Source organism: Anoplopoma fimbria, chromosome 5 (genome assembly GCF_027596085.1).
Source record: "Anoplopoma fimbria isolate UVic2021 breed Golden Eagle Sablefish chromosome 5, Afim_UVic_2022, whole genome shotgun sequence".
Lineage (NCBI taxonomy): Eukaryota > Metazoa > Chordata > Actinopteri > Perciformes > Anoplopomatidae > Anoplopoma > Anoplopoma fimbria.
In genome coordinates, this window is record NC_072453.1 from 4,157,016 (window position 1) to 4,169,395 (window position 12,380).

General features: G+C 38.3%; 1 protein-coding gene across 1 annotated transcript in view; it reads left to right on the forward strand.

Moving 5' to 3' along the window:
• The window catches only part of snx29 (sorting nexin 29), a 133,650-nt gene that overhangs the window by 90,830 nt on the left and 30,440 nt on the right, over positions 1-12,380 (forward strand). The window lies entirely within an intron of this gene.

Consider the following 12,380-nt stretch of genomic DNA (forward strand, 5'->3'; position numbering starts at 1 on the left):
AGAAAGTTTATTTAAAAAAATAATAAAATAAATGGTATATAATAATAATAATGAGAACAGTCTCTCTAAAATGACTTTCTTTTCATGTTGTTATAAATTGAGAAATTCAACTGTCATTGTTTATCAATTTAAAGTCTATATAAAAAAAAAAGCCTTTTTTTAAGCCTTAAGATCACATCTGGGGTCATATTGTGCACCTATTTAATAATACATACCATATTTCTTTATACAAAAAATCGATTTCCAATCATATTTTCTCTCTGCGTGTGCTTACATAAGCAAGTACTGTCAAAATTCTACCAATAAAATCATGACATCCATCCATCAATCTGCAACTTTGAACAAAAAGGTAGAAAATTTGTTTAAGTGTAAGCTTAAAGTAATACATTCATTACTGCAAAAGTTTATTTTAGGTCTCCTGAAGGTGTTTCTGCTCCGTCCTGCTGTGTCACTTCATCAGCGAGCTGCCCTCTGATAAAAACTTCAAAGGCAGGCAGTTAGCGGGTGGAACTGGGATATGAGAAGAGGGGTGGGGGTTCGGCTTGGCCCTTCAGGGTGGTGGAATCAAGATTCGGCTGGGGACGGTGTTGTCCCTCTGAGGGAGTGTGATGATCCCCACTTTAGCCTCAAGACATCTGATTAGATCTCGGGTTGGAGCATAATTTGTCAAACTGCCTCCCCTTCCCTCTCTGCTCCCTCTGCTACCTCTCAGTTGTTACTCTCCATTTATATTTACCCATTTTGTTTGTGTCTCTAATTGTCTGCCTCTGTCAAGCTTCATTTTTCCCATTCCCTCTTTCTTTCAGTCTCATTCAGGTCTACATTGCTCTACATCCTCCACCCCCTGCCCTTACTTCCAATACTTTACTCACTTGCTCCTTTACTACGCTCAACGACCATTTTCAGGACTTGTCAGTGACTCATTCAGTCATATGAAAGAGGGCAGGGAGACTGAGTCGGCTACTGTGACTTAGTTTTTAGTCGAGTGTTTTAGGAGGGCCACACAGAGAGGAGTGTGAGGGAGGGAGTTGTCAGAAGAAGGGAGTGGGAATAAGAGAAGCAATTGAGATAAAAGATGGAGATAAGGGCTGCGGCTTGTCCTGTTTTCCTCCCGCTGCGGCGTCAGGCAGTTTTTCCAAGGTAGCCTCTAACTTAGAAGTTTAGCGCTCATATCTGGTTACCACCCGCCGGTCTTAAAGAACTTGTGCTGAGTCTTCAAGTGATAAAAGAGCTTACAGTGTCTGGTGTACTGTTTGCGGTTTTGTATGAGAGAAAAAAAAAAAAAGCTGTTCTTTATTCCAATGGGCTTTTACAAAGCCATATGGCCACACTGGGGGATTCTTTGTCCAGCATAATCAATGAGTGGTTAACTTGCTGATGTTTTGTACCTGGGTGTATACTTACCACCAGCATTTTCATCACAGTCTTTACTGTGAATTGCTTTACTTATTTCTTTGTATGTGGCGACATATTATTATACATATTATGTATATTTGAGTGTTGCTTTGCAAATTACCAAAACAATTCAGACAAAATAAACTACTTCATCTGACTATAATTTGCAGTAATATATCATCTGCTGCAGATGCACTGCTGTATTTTTCCATTATATCCTGGTTGGTTTCAAATGTTAATGTTTGTCTTAAATGTTGTAGGTTATCTGTGCTTTTTTAAAATTTATTTCAGGCCTTTAGCTCTTGACCCCTGTTATCTTATATACAGCATTTATAATGGATATTTCTACAGTAACAATGGATCACATGACTACTCTAATGTGAAATGGGCTTGTCCATAGCAACGTAACCACAGATAATTATAACCTGACGTAACCACAGATAATTATAACCTGACTCCGCTTTCAGCTCATTGTTTAAGTTTTTACGACCCACAACTTTACTGCTTTGGTTCACTCTCATCAGGGTAGTTTATAATAACAGCAGCAATTATTACAGTAGAATTATAGCCATGAAAATAGGGATAGTAATGTGACTAAGTGGAAGCGATCCACTTAAAAACAGAGCTAAAAGGTGAATGTGGGACTTGGATTCATCAGGTGACCAGTCACAAAATTCCAAGTGAATGCTAATATTGCCCCATATCTGCTGGATGTGTAAATGTTTGCTTATTCACCACATTAAGTTATGCTACAGTGTTGTGTTCACTGCTTGTCTCTGCTGCGCCCTTGTCACCCCAAAGAATCTTGCAGGTTTAAATGGTGTATAATGTGGTTATTCTGATCTTTGAAAGCTTGATTCAGATTATTTTCAGAGGATTTGTCTTCTTTACTACACAATGCTGTTATGGCTAAGAAAGGCTGCAAACAATGCATTCAGTATAATATGATCAATGTTTGTGATCGGTGTTTAAAACTGGTTTGGAGTTACTTCTGACTTTTCATCCATTATGTGTCTGCATTATTTTGTGTCCTGTATGCATTTGGAATAAAACCTATTCTTCATTCTGATCGTGCTGCAGATGTAAATGCAGTCTGCTAACCAGCACTGTTCCTTTCTACAAAACTCTGTCTTTCAAAAGCACCAATGTGCACTCAGGGATTGTTAGCAGGCACAGCACTGTTTGCTGAGATTTGTAGACGTGACATTTTCTTCATTTCAAACAGTAAAATAGAAAACAGAATATTTTAATAAGTCCCTTTCACATTTAAGAGTTGTTTTTCTTGTACAGGGATGTAGAAGAAGCTCTGGTAGTCAGTAAAATGTGGGGAAATACTCTCCTTTGTCACTGTCTTCTAGTTTCACTTATTACATTTTAATGAGAAGGATACCCCGTTAAATACAAGCTGTGTGAGTCACATACTCACAATATATAAGAGACAGCTTTTTAAATAACATCTACTGGAAATATGTTCCATCCTTTTGGTCACTTGAATGTACATAGGAGTAACTCCTTATTTGCCATTGACTTTTTGTTCTGGGAGAACAAGTCAAAGTGATTAGTAAGGCAGATTTAAGAGAGGCCATCTTTTCCCCACTGCATTTAGGAGCTCGCCTTAAACCTCAGGCAACCTCCCTGGAGCAGAGACAGGTGGTGTAGGACACACTGAGGGTGATTGCCTTTTATTTTATCTGCCAAAATAAATGTCTCAGCCTTTATCTGCAGACGGGTAGTTATTCATTCACAACTGAATACCTAAGGGGGGGGGTAGAGGTTGCTGCAGTACATAGAGGTCTTATATTCCCTGCAACACCTCTGGATCCATGAATCAAGATAATCAAAAGGACACACAGTAGATTTTTGGTGTTTGGTGAGGCAAATTGTAGCTTTCATTCTCTTCCGCTGAGCAACAGAACAATGGAGTTTGGATTATTTTGACTAGTATTATCCATTGCTTCATCCCGGCGCAACAATGATGTCAGAAGTTGCTTTGCTTGGTTTCTTTTTTTTTTGTGGACAGACTTTAATTTCTCATGTAGTCTTTTGGATAATTCAAAAGGACGCACTCTCATCAGAATTCTGCTTGGTTTTATTTTTTATCCATTTTTGCTCCTCCTCCTCACTCTTCCTTTTATTGCTCTTCCACATATTCTTTCCTGTGTTACTTCACAGGTTCAAATCTAGTTGCTCCTTGTCTTGGATGTCTTGGATTTCTGCTCCTCCTCTCAACTCCTACAACAGCTTTCTTCCACCTTTCTCCTAATCCGCCTCCTCCTAAGTGGTGGGAGATATGTTAAAAATATCATATCAACATTTTTTTAGGCACAATCCACAATCTTATTACAGCTCTTTTTAATGTTAGTTTTTAAGACTATTTTGAAGAAATACAGCTGGTACAAGGTGACAAAACACCACATAAAATTGTGTTCTCCAATATAACACTTTGTCTAAAGTTCCTTAATATATGTATCAGTTACTTTTACAAAAATACCTCAGTTAGTTTTTGAATCATTACTCTTCACTTCAGCATAAGTTAAATCCACCACATAGAATATATTTTAAAAGAAATTGTAATTTTTTTTTTTTAAAGCTGCTTTGCCTGTTACTCAGGTTATGTCCTTCTACCACACTGGGGTGAAGAACTCTAGGAGCAAATGCCAGGAGTTGAGTTATCATTAAAACTATATTATGACAAATTACTCAGACCACATAACCGCCTCCTATGTTACCATATGACCAGTTGCAGACAAACAATGTAGCATTAAAGGCTATTTTCTAAACTGATCCTGGCGCAGTGCTCACCCTGCACAGAACACACCAGGGCTACATTACATCACTTCCAGCAAACTTCACAGAAAAAAAGGACGAAACAGCATCAATAATCAGTAATTGTAAAAGCAGATCATGGAGACATTTCAGCCGTTTACAATCTAAATTCCTACTTCTCCTTGTGTCTTCCTCATTTGCATCTTCTGGATGTTCTCCTCACACTTTTACTGCAGTCTAGGTATAACTACTCTACTCTCTGTCTTTGGCATTGTCCCTCCATGTCTGTTGTTTTTTCTCTATTTCTTCTATTTTTCTGCAGTTCTCTCTCAGTTCGCCTCATCGGGAAGTTTCCCTTTTTCTGTATACTTCTGTTTACTAGCCTGGTGGCCTAGAGGTTGGACCCCCCCAAACCCTAGGCTCGAGGCAACTCCTGTTTGTATCAAGATCAAGAGTCTACAGCCAGTTATTGGCTCTGTGAGGCTGTACTTGGGCACAGCAGTGTTTTGAGCTGTGACATGAGCCTCTGCTGCCTTTGCTTTGGCTCGACTTGAATCATTCTCCTCTTTTGCCCACTTATTCTGTCTCCCTCACTAAAAAACACACACACCAAAGACATCCTTGTGCCTCTTGTGTCTTCCTGATGCTCCAAAGCTTTTCTATTTCATGTGCTTCCTTTTTTTCCTAATGTTTTTTCATGACTTCAAATGATAGCCTTGTTGTAAAAAAACAGCTAATTGTTTTTTTGCGATTTGTTGTTGTGTGTCGGTTGTTTCTTTCATGCTTCCTTCTGGTTTGATCAACACCTTCAATAAGTGTTACATTTCTTTAAAATCAACCGACTTGTTGAAATAGGTCCGAGGCAGATGGATTTTGGTTTGTCATGTTTTTAAAAAATCTGTTTAAGTGATATCTCTCATTGGTAGACATAAGTGTAACTCAAATCAGCTATCTCAGTTAGGTCATACCATAGATTGGTCAACGAAAACTTCAGCCATCAACTGTGAAGTGAGCTAGAAGGTTCTGTGTGGGTCTCCTGTGGTGCTGGAAATGGGTTTGCACACCAGAGTGGGATCTCCTACAGTTAGCATGCCTCTCAGATGGGTGATCAGGCCAGGCTCTTTTCAGAGAGATACAGCAGAGAGAGAGAGAGAGAGAGACATCATTATGATCTGCACTTTCCACAATTCTCGGCTATGGCTCAAGACTACTCCTAGTCCCACCTGTTGTTGGAATATCCTCAGGCTAAAGATCCAGTTTAATGTCAAGAAAAGAAAAGGCTGCAATTATCCCTTCACAGACTTCGCGTCTCAGATCTTTATTTCTGTGGTTATTTCACAGTATGCAAGTGCTCTTTACCTCAGGAAGCTGTCGTGCTGTGAGACGGCCACAGAGATTTAGGTTTGGTATGTGTGTAGTTTGCATGTTCTCCTCAGCAACATGAGGATTTCTACCATTAAGGCTGGAACTTCTTCACACTTTGAATCATTGTGAATGTATGTACAGCTACCGGCGCTGAGGTGTCCGGTAATGGGCATCTTAATGAAAAGGTTAGAGCACATGCTAGCCTTTTTACATCTAAGAAGGCTGGAGACACTTAGAAGCACATATGACATTGATTTTTTAAATGAATTATCCCTCACTGGAAGGACGTGTACAAAAGATAACATATAAATAACAACAGAGGAACAGATTGATGTCTTCTTTTGTTCATTTGGGCATTATATTTGACATTCTCTGTCATTTCTACAGTTTTTATCATTTCTGTGTCGTACAGTATGTATTGAGCCTCAGCTAAAAGTGAGGGTCCTGTTCTCGCTCGATGATGTTCTGTCTTAAATGTCACCCCTGATCTATTGATATAAGTGCAGCCCACTGAAGTGAGCATCTTAAAAACAGGCCTGTGTTAATATTTTTAGACACAACAGAGAACAAATAAGTTATTCACATGGGAGATAAAAGGTCTGTGTTTTAAATAACATGAAGAGTTCTGATCTTTTTTTAGGGGCTATAGAAAATGCTGACAGCCCACTTCAAAGTGCATATTTGTAACATTTTGTGTTGCAGTTTGGATTTTGAAAGAGTGACTGGGCCTATTTCAAGTAACACGTTATTCAAGATTCCCGTGTAATTGTAATCATACAAATGAAATTCTAAAGTTGTTCAGACCTGTCATAAGAGTCATGTTCTTGTTGGACTTAAAAATGATGATGCCTTAATCTGAATGAACCTAATGTTTAATTGATACAGATGAAAACAGAAAAACTCATTTTTTTATTGTGTTTTCGGGTGTTCCATCCTTCTGTCCATCTGTCTGTACAATAGACTGTGTAAAATATGGACATAGTCTCATTGACGTCACCAATAGTTCTCTGAAGAGCTGTTTGGAAGCTTAACGTGGTTGGCTCCGACCGTCGCCATCTTGTCAGTTAAGACACACCTTGTCTCCTGGCTATTCCAAAAATAAGCAAAGAGGTGGTTGCCGGTGGATTTGAGGTTAGCCCGGGTGACCCTGCAGAGGCGACAGCTAGGCACTAGAAACCTGAGATGACACCCAGCTGTCAATCAAAGCGAACATGCCCTTAATTATTCCTAACTTTAAGCATTGATATTATTTGAACGGTTGACTTTTACATACCCAGACAGTTGTCATGAACAAGGATGTTAGATGTTCGGAAACCAAATCCAGCGTACATATTTCTCCTGTAAAGTTGGACATTTTAACATGGAAGTGTGTGGTGATCGACTCTCTCATGGAGTGAACCTCAAGTGGCCGTTTGAGGAACTGCATTTTTTGGCACTTCATTGTTGGCCTCATTTTTCAGCCCTATAGGTTACCACTTGGTCCGATTGTCCCATTATCATGAACTCCGTATCTCAGTAAGGCCTGCAGGGAATTTCTTCCCCAAAAAATTCAGAAACACATACAGCGGGTAAAATAAGTATCGAACACGTCACCATTTTTCTCAGTAAATATATTTCTAAAGGCGCTATTGACATGACATTTTCACCAGATGTCGGTAACAACCCAAGTAATCCATACATACAAAGAAAACCAAAAACATAAGTTCAGAAATTAAGTTATGTATAATAAAATGGAATGACACAGGGAAAAAGTATTGAACACGCTTACTGAAATTTATTTAATACTTCGTACAAAAGCCTTTGTTGGTAATGACAGCTTCAAGACGCCTCCTGTATGGAGAAACTAGTCGCATGCATTGCTCAGGTGTGATTTTGGCCCATTCCACACAAACAGTCTTCAAATCTTGAAGGTTCTGTGGGCCTCTTCTATGAACTCTGATCTTTAGTTCTTTCCATAGATTTTCTATTGGATTCAAGTCAGGTGATTGGCTGGGCCATTCTAGCAGCTTTATTTTCTTTCTCTGAAACCAATTGAGAGTTTCCTTGGCTGTGTGTTTGGGATCATTGTCTTGCTGAAATGTCCACCTTCGTTTCATCTTCATCATCTTGGTAGATGGCAGCAGATTTTTATCAAGAATGTCTCGAACATTTTTCCATTCATCCTTCCTTCAATTATATGAAGTTTGCCAGTGCCGTATGCTGAAAAACAGCCCCACACCATGATGTTCCCGCCTCCAAACTTCACTGTTGGTATGGTGTTTTTGGGGTGATGTGCAGTGCCATTTGACCTCCAAACATGGTGTGTATTATGGCATCCAAAGAGTTCAATTTCGGTCCCATCTGACCAGACTATATTTTCCCAGTATTTCACAGGCTTGTCTAAATGTTGTGCAGCAAACTTTAAACAAGCTTCAACATGCTTTTTCTTCAGCAATGGAGTCTTGCGTGGTCAGCGTGCATACAGGCCACGGCGGTTGAGTGCATTACTTATTGTTTTCTTTCAAACAATTGTACCTGCTAATTCCAGGTCTTTCTGAAGCTCTCCACAAGTGATCCTTGGACAACTCTTCTGATAATTATTTTCACTCCACTGTCAGAAATCTTGCAAGGAGCACCTGGTCGTGGCCGGTTTATGGTGAAATTATGTTCTTTCCACTTCCGGATTATGACCCCAACAGTGCTCACTGGAACATTCAGAAGTTTAGAAATCCTTCTGTAACCAATGCCATCAGTGTGTTTTGCAACAATAAGGTTGCGAAGGTCTTGAGAGAGCTCTTTGCTTTGACCCATCATGAGATGTTTCTTGTGTGACACCTTGGTAATGAGACACCTTTATATAGGCCATCAGTTGGGACTGAACCAGCTGATATTAATTTGCACTGACAAGGGGCAGGATTGCTTTCTAATTACTGATAGATTTCAGCTGGTGTCTTGGCTATCCATGCCTTTTTGCACCTCCCTTTCTTCATGTGTTCAATACTTTTTCCTTGTGTCATTCCATTTTATTAAACATAACTTAATTTCTGAACTTATTTGTTTGGTTTTCTTTGTATGTATGGATTACTTGGTTTGTTACCGACATCTGGTGAAAATGTCATGTCAATAGCACCTTTAGAAATATATTTACTGAGAAAATGGTGACTTGTTCAATACTTATTTTACCCGCTGTACTTGGACTCGAGAATTCATATGACAATTTCACACATATGTCCAATACGTATAAAATTATAAAGTGATGTAAATTAGGAAAGGCATGAATGTAAACTGCAACTTGACTTTGGCAGGGGAACACAAATACAATCACTGGCGCTTCTAAATTAATTTTGTCTTTGTCTACTGAAACATATTGTTAGTCCGTCCTACACTCAATTCTGTGATCACACTATGTCTCCTGTATCGACACAGTGTAAGAGAGATTCAGGATAACAATATGAAAGTGTTCTTGCATGAGGTCAATGTGATTGTAAAGCACATGTAACCTTCTATAGATTTTAACAGCTAAATCTTGTGGCGAGGTACCCTTTATTTCTGGTTCCATTTCGTTATATTCCTGTGGATGTTGTTTCAAATGTTGAAAACATATCTCTAGCGAAGATAAGAAAGTTTGATGCACACTGGGAATGCTTTCTAAAATGTCAACAGTAAACAAACAGTGTAGACGCCTCTTCAGACTCAACACAGTGAGCACTTCTTCCTAGACTTTTTATTTCTGCAAAGATGTTCCGTATCATAGAGTGAGAAATCCATCATGCAGAGGCAGAGACAACTTTCTGCACCTAAATTAGTCTCAGAAGCAGCACTCTGTAATGTAGTGTATGAAAAAGGAGCAGCACTTTGTCTTTCATTTTTATATTGCTATAATACGGCCTGCAGCTATGGAGGGTTTTAAGGGCCAAAAAATACATTTATAAATAGATAAATAAGGGTTAAGTTGAATGCTTAAATAAATTGACACAGTTCATTTCTCCTATAAAACATTCTCAGAAGTGATTTATTTATTTAGCTGCAGCAAGTTACATAAAAGTGTATATAGATAAATAAATACAATTTTGAATGGATAAATAAATGTCTGAGTAAATGAACAAATGCACAAATGCATTCAACATTTATTGTCTCCTTTAATTTATGATTTCTTCATTTATGGTGGCAGTTAAGCATTAAATTACATTATGATTTATTTATTTATTTGAGCATTTAATTAGTTATGCATTTACATATTTAATTTAAGCCCTTAAAACCCTCCATACAAAGCTGAATGTAGAGAGTTTGCAGCTAAAGTAGGTGAATCAATTTGTGGGAAAAGTCGGTATATCAAAGAAGTGAATTACAGCACTTAACTACTAAAAAAAGCATCCTTTATATCATAAATTGCTGATAAATCGGTTACCGAAGGTCTTATATTGACTCATTGAGGTTATACTCTCATCAAACGTATAATTATGCTTTCTCAGATATTCTCATAAGCCATTTAAACACAGACAATAAGACCGTGTCAATCACAGTAGAGCTTTCAACGACAGCCAAAACCCATCAACCCTTTTCCGTGAGGTCCCTCTGAAGCATGATTAGAGTGCCCTGTCCCCGTTTGAAGGTTTGCTTTTATTGGAGAAATCAAAGCGCCGCTGCTCAAATATTCAAGGATGTTGAGTTTGGTTGTCGCCAAGATGTTTGTGGGAGATAATGAAAGACTTATTTGTGATAACTCAGGAGGAGAGAGCTGTTAGCTGTGTGCGTTGCCGTAAATAAGTAAGCCAATGAGATGGTGTAAAGTGGATTAAGCTCGCTGTGCTAATACCGCAGCCGTCACATGTGAGGAGCCATTTGATGTCTGACACAATGCAGACACTACGGGATGGATTCTATCGCAACATCTTCGCTTATGAAGCCCTAAATGTGTATTCAGAGCCAAGAGACTACATGTTGCTATAAACATGTAGCACATGAGGATATTTGAACCCATTGTAGTGTAGTCTTTGAAGCAGCGTATGTTCATTAAGGATTATGTTGAATTATTATTATTATTATTATTATTCATATTATCCTGTTTTTACAGTGACGGAGGGGTTGAGGCAAGCATGGAGATGTGGTTGTGTGTAAAATCAGCCCTCCAATGTTTTTTTTATGAGATTATAAAGGTGAGGGATAAGTCATAGTGCTTAGTTTTTTAACTCACTTAACACTTTTGACAAATCCAGCCTAAAGTTGTGAATAATAAAATATTGATCTAGATGATGTGTGAAAAAATATATCTACCTGAAGATGCCAAATTCGCATGGTGAGTTGTTGTTTTTCCTAAATTCATTGGTCATCTATCAAAATCTGAAAATACCCGGATCTTTAATTTGCTTTTTGAAATATCATCATACAACGCTTTGATTAATCATGAATAAGTCAATCATTCTGACCCAGTTTTGGCAGCCGTGGACGAAGCTATAATAAGGTATAAGTCCATACACACACATACACACACACACAGAGTCCTTCTCATAACTTGCAAAAAAGAAGTTGGTAAAAACTTAGATGTGCTTCTGTAGGTCAGACACAAAGTGCTGAGATGACAAGTCTCCCATCCATTAGCAGCCTTGTCTGCTCCCATCTCGTCAGCAACTACTGTCATTTAAACACATTCTGGTCCTTCTTTTATGGCAGCTGCTGCTCTTCATACAAACAAGTTACTGTACATCAGGGGGTTTCAAAGCCTGCGGGCAATTAATTCAACTTTACATCAGAGAGTTTCATAGTTTTCATACCACATTATAACCCTGAAGTGTATAATTCTACTATTCTGTGATTCTACTGTAGATAAAGTGACTGTTAATTGATAAGAAACACAAGAGACAAGCAGGATTAGAAAGAAAACATCCCTCACACCTCCCACGTACTCAGTAGACATCCATAAATGATGGTACATGTCCTTAGATAATTCTATTCAACTATACCGCTAAGAGTCATGTTCACATATCTTTTTATAACATTAACGACGTCTAGACGTGTCTGTCAGCGAGACATTTAGGACGGCTAACAAAGCCTCCGCTGTCAGTCTCCTCTTAATGGCTGTCCAGAATGTCACATTTTTTCGTGTTTGCCGTGTAACCTTGACTGCACAGTAGCATGCATGCTGACAAAAGAGCACTCAGTAAAGAACAGTCATCCTTAAAAACAGAAAAAAACAGTCATTATCTCCTTGTTCCAATGTCAGTCAAAATGTCTAGGAGGTTCCTCTAAATTCCTTAAATCCAAAAATTGAGCCCCAGACCCAAATGCTTTTATTTCTATCATATTAATCATAATATGTAGTAGGGCTGGGCGACATATCTTGTTATGAGACTTGATATCATCTTAGATTTTGGATATCGTAATATGGCAAAAGTTATGTCTTATCAGTGTTCCACTTTTTATTAATTACTCTGAACTTACTGAACTTTTTAGATGTTCTATCAATTGTCTTTACCCACTTGGTCTTTATATACACATTACTGATGATTAATTGTCAAAAAATCATTGTGCAAATATTTTGTGAAAGCACCAATAGTCAACCCTACAATATTTTCACAATATTAAGGTGTTTGGCCAGACTAACCATGATATTTGATTTGGACCATATCACATTTTACCAAGAAATTCATGGTCCCAAGAGGATGAATCCTAAGGACTTATGTGATCCACTGCCTCTTCCTCTAGTGCCACTAGTCGGTCAGAGATTTCACTAATCCAGTGAAATATCTCAACATCTGGATCAACTAAAAATGTTGGCATGAATGTGATACTTATTCAAATGTGGGAACAACAACACAAACATTTTGTCAGACATTATCTCCCGGTAGACATCCATAGTGTTGTTGTGTTGTATTTGA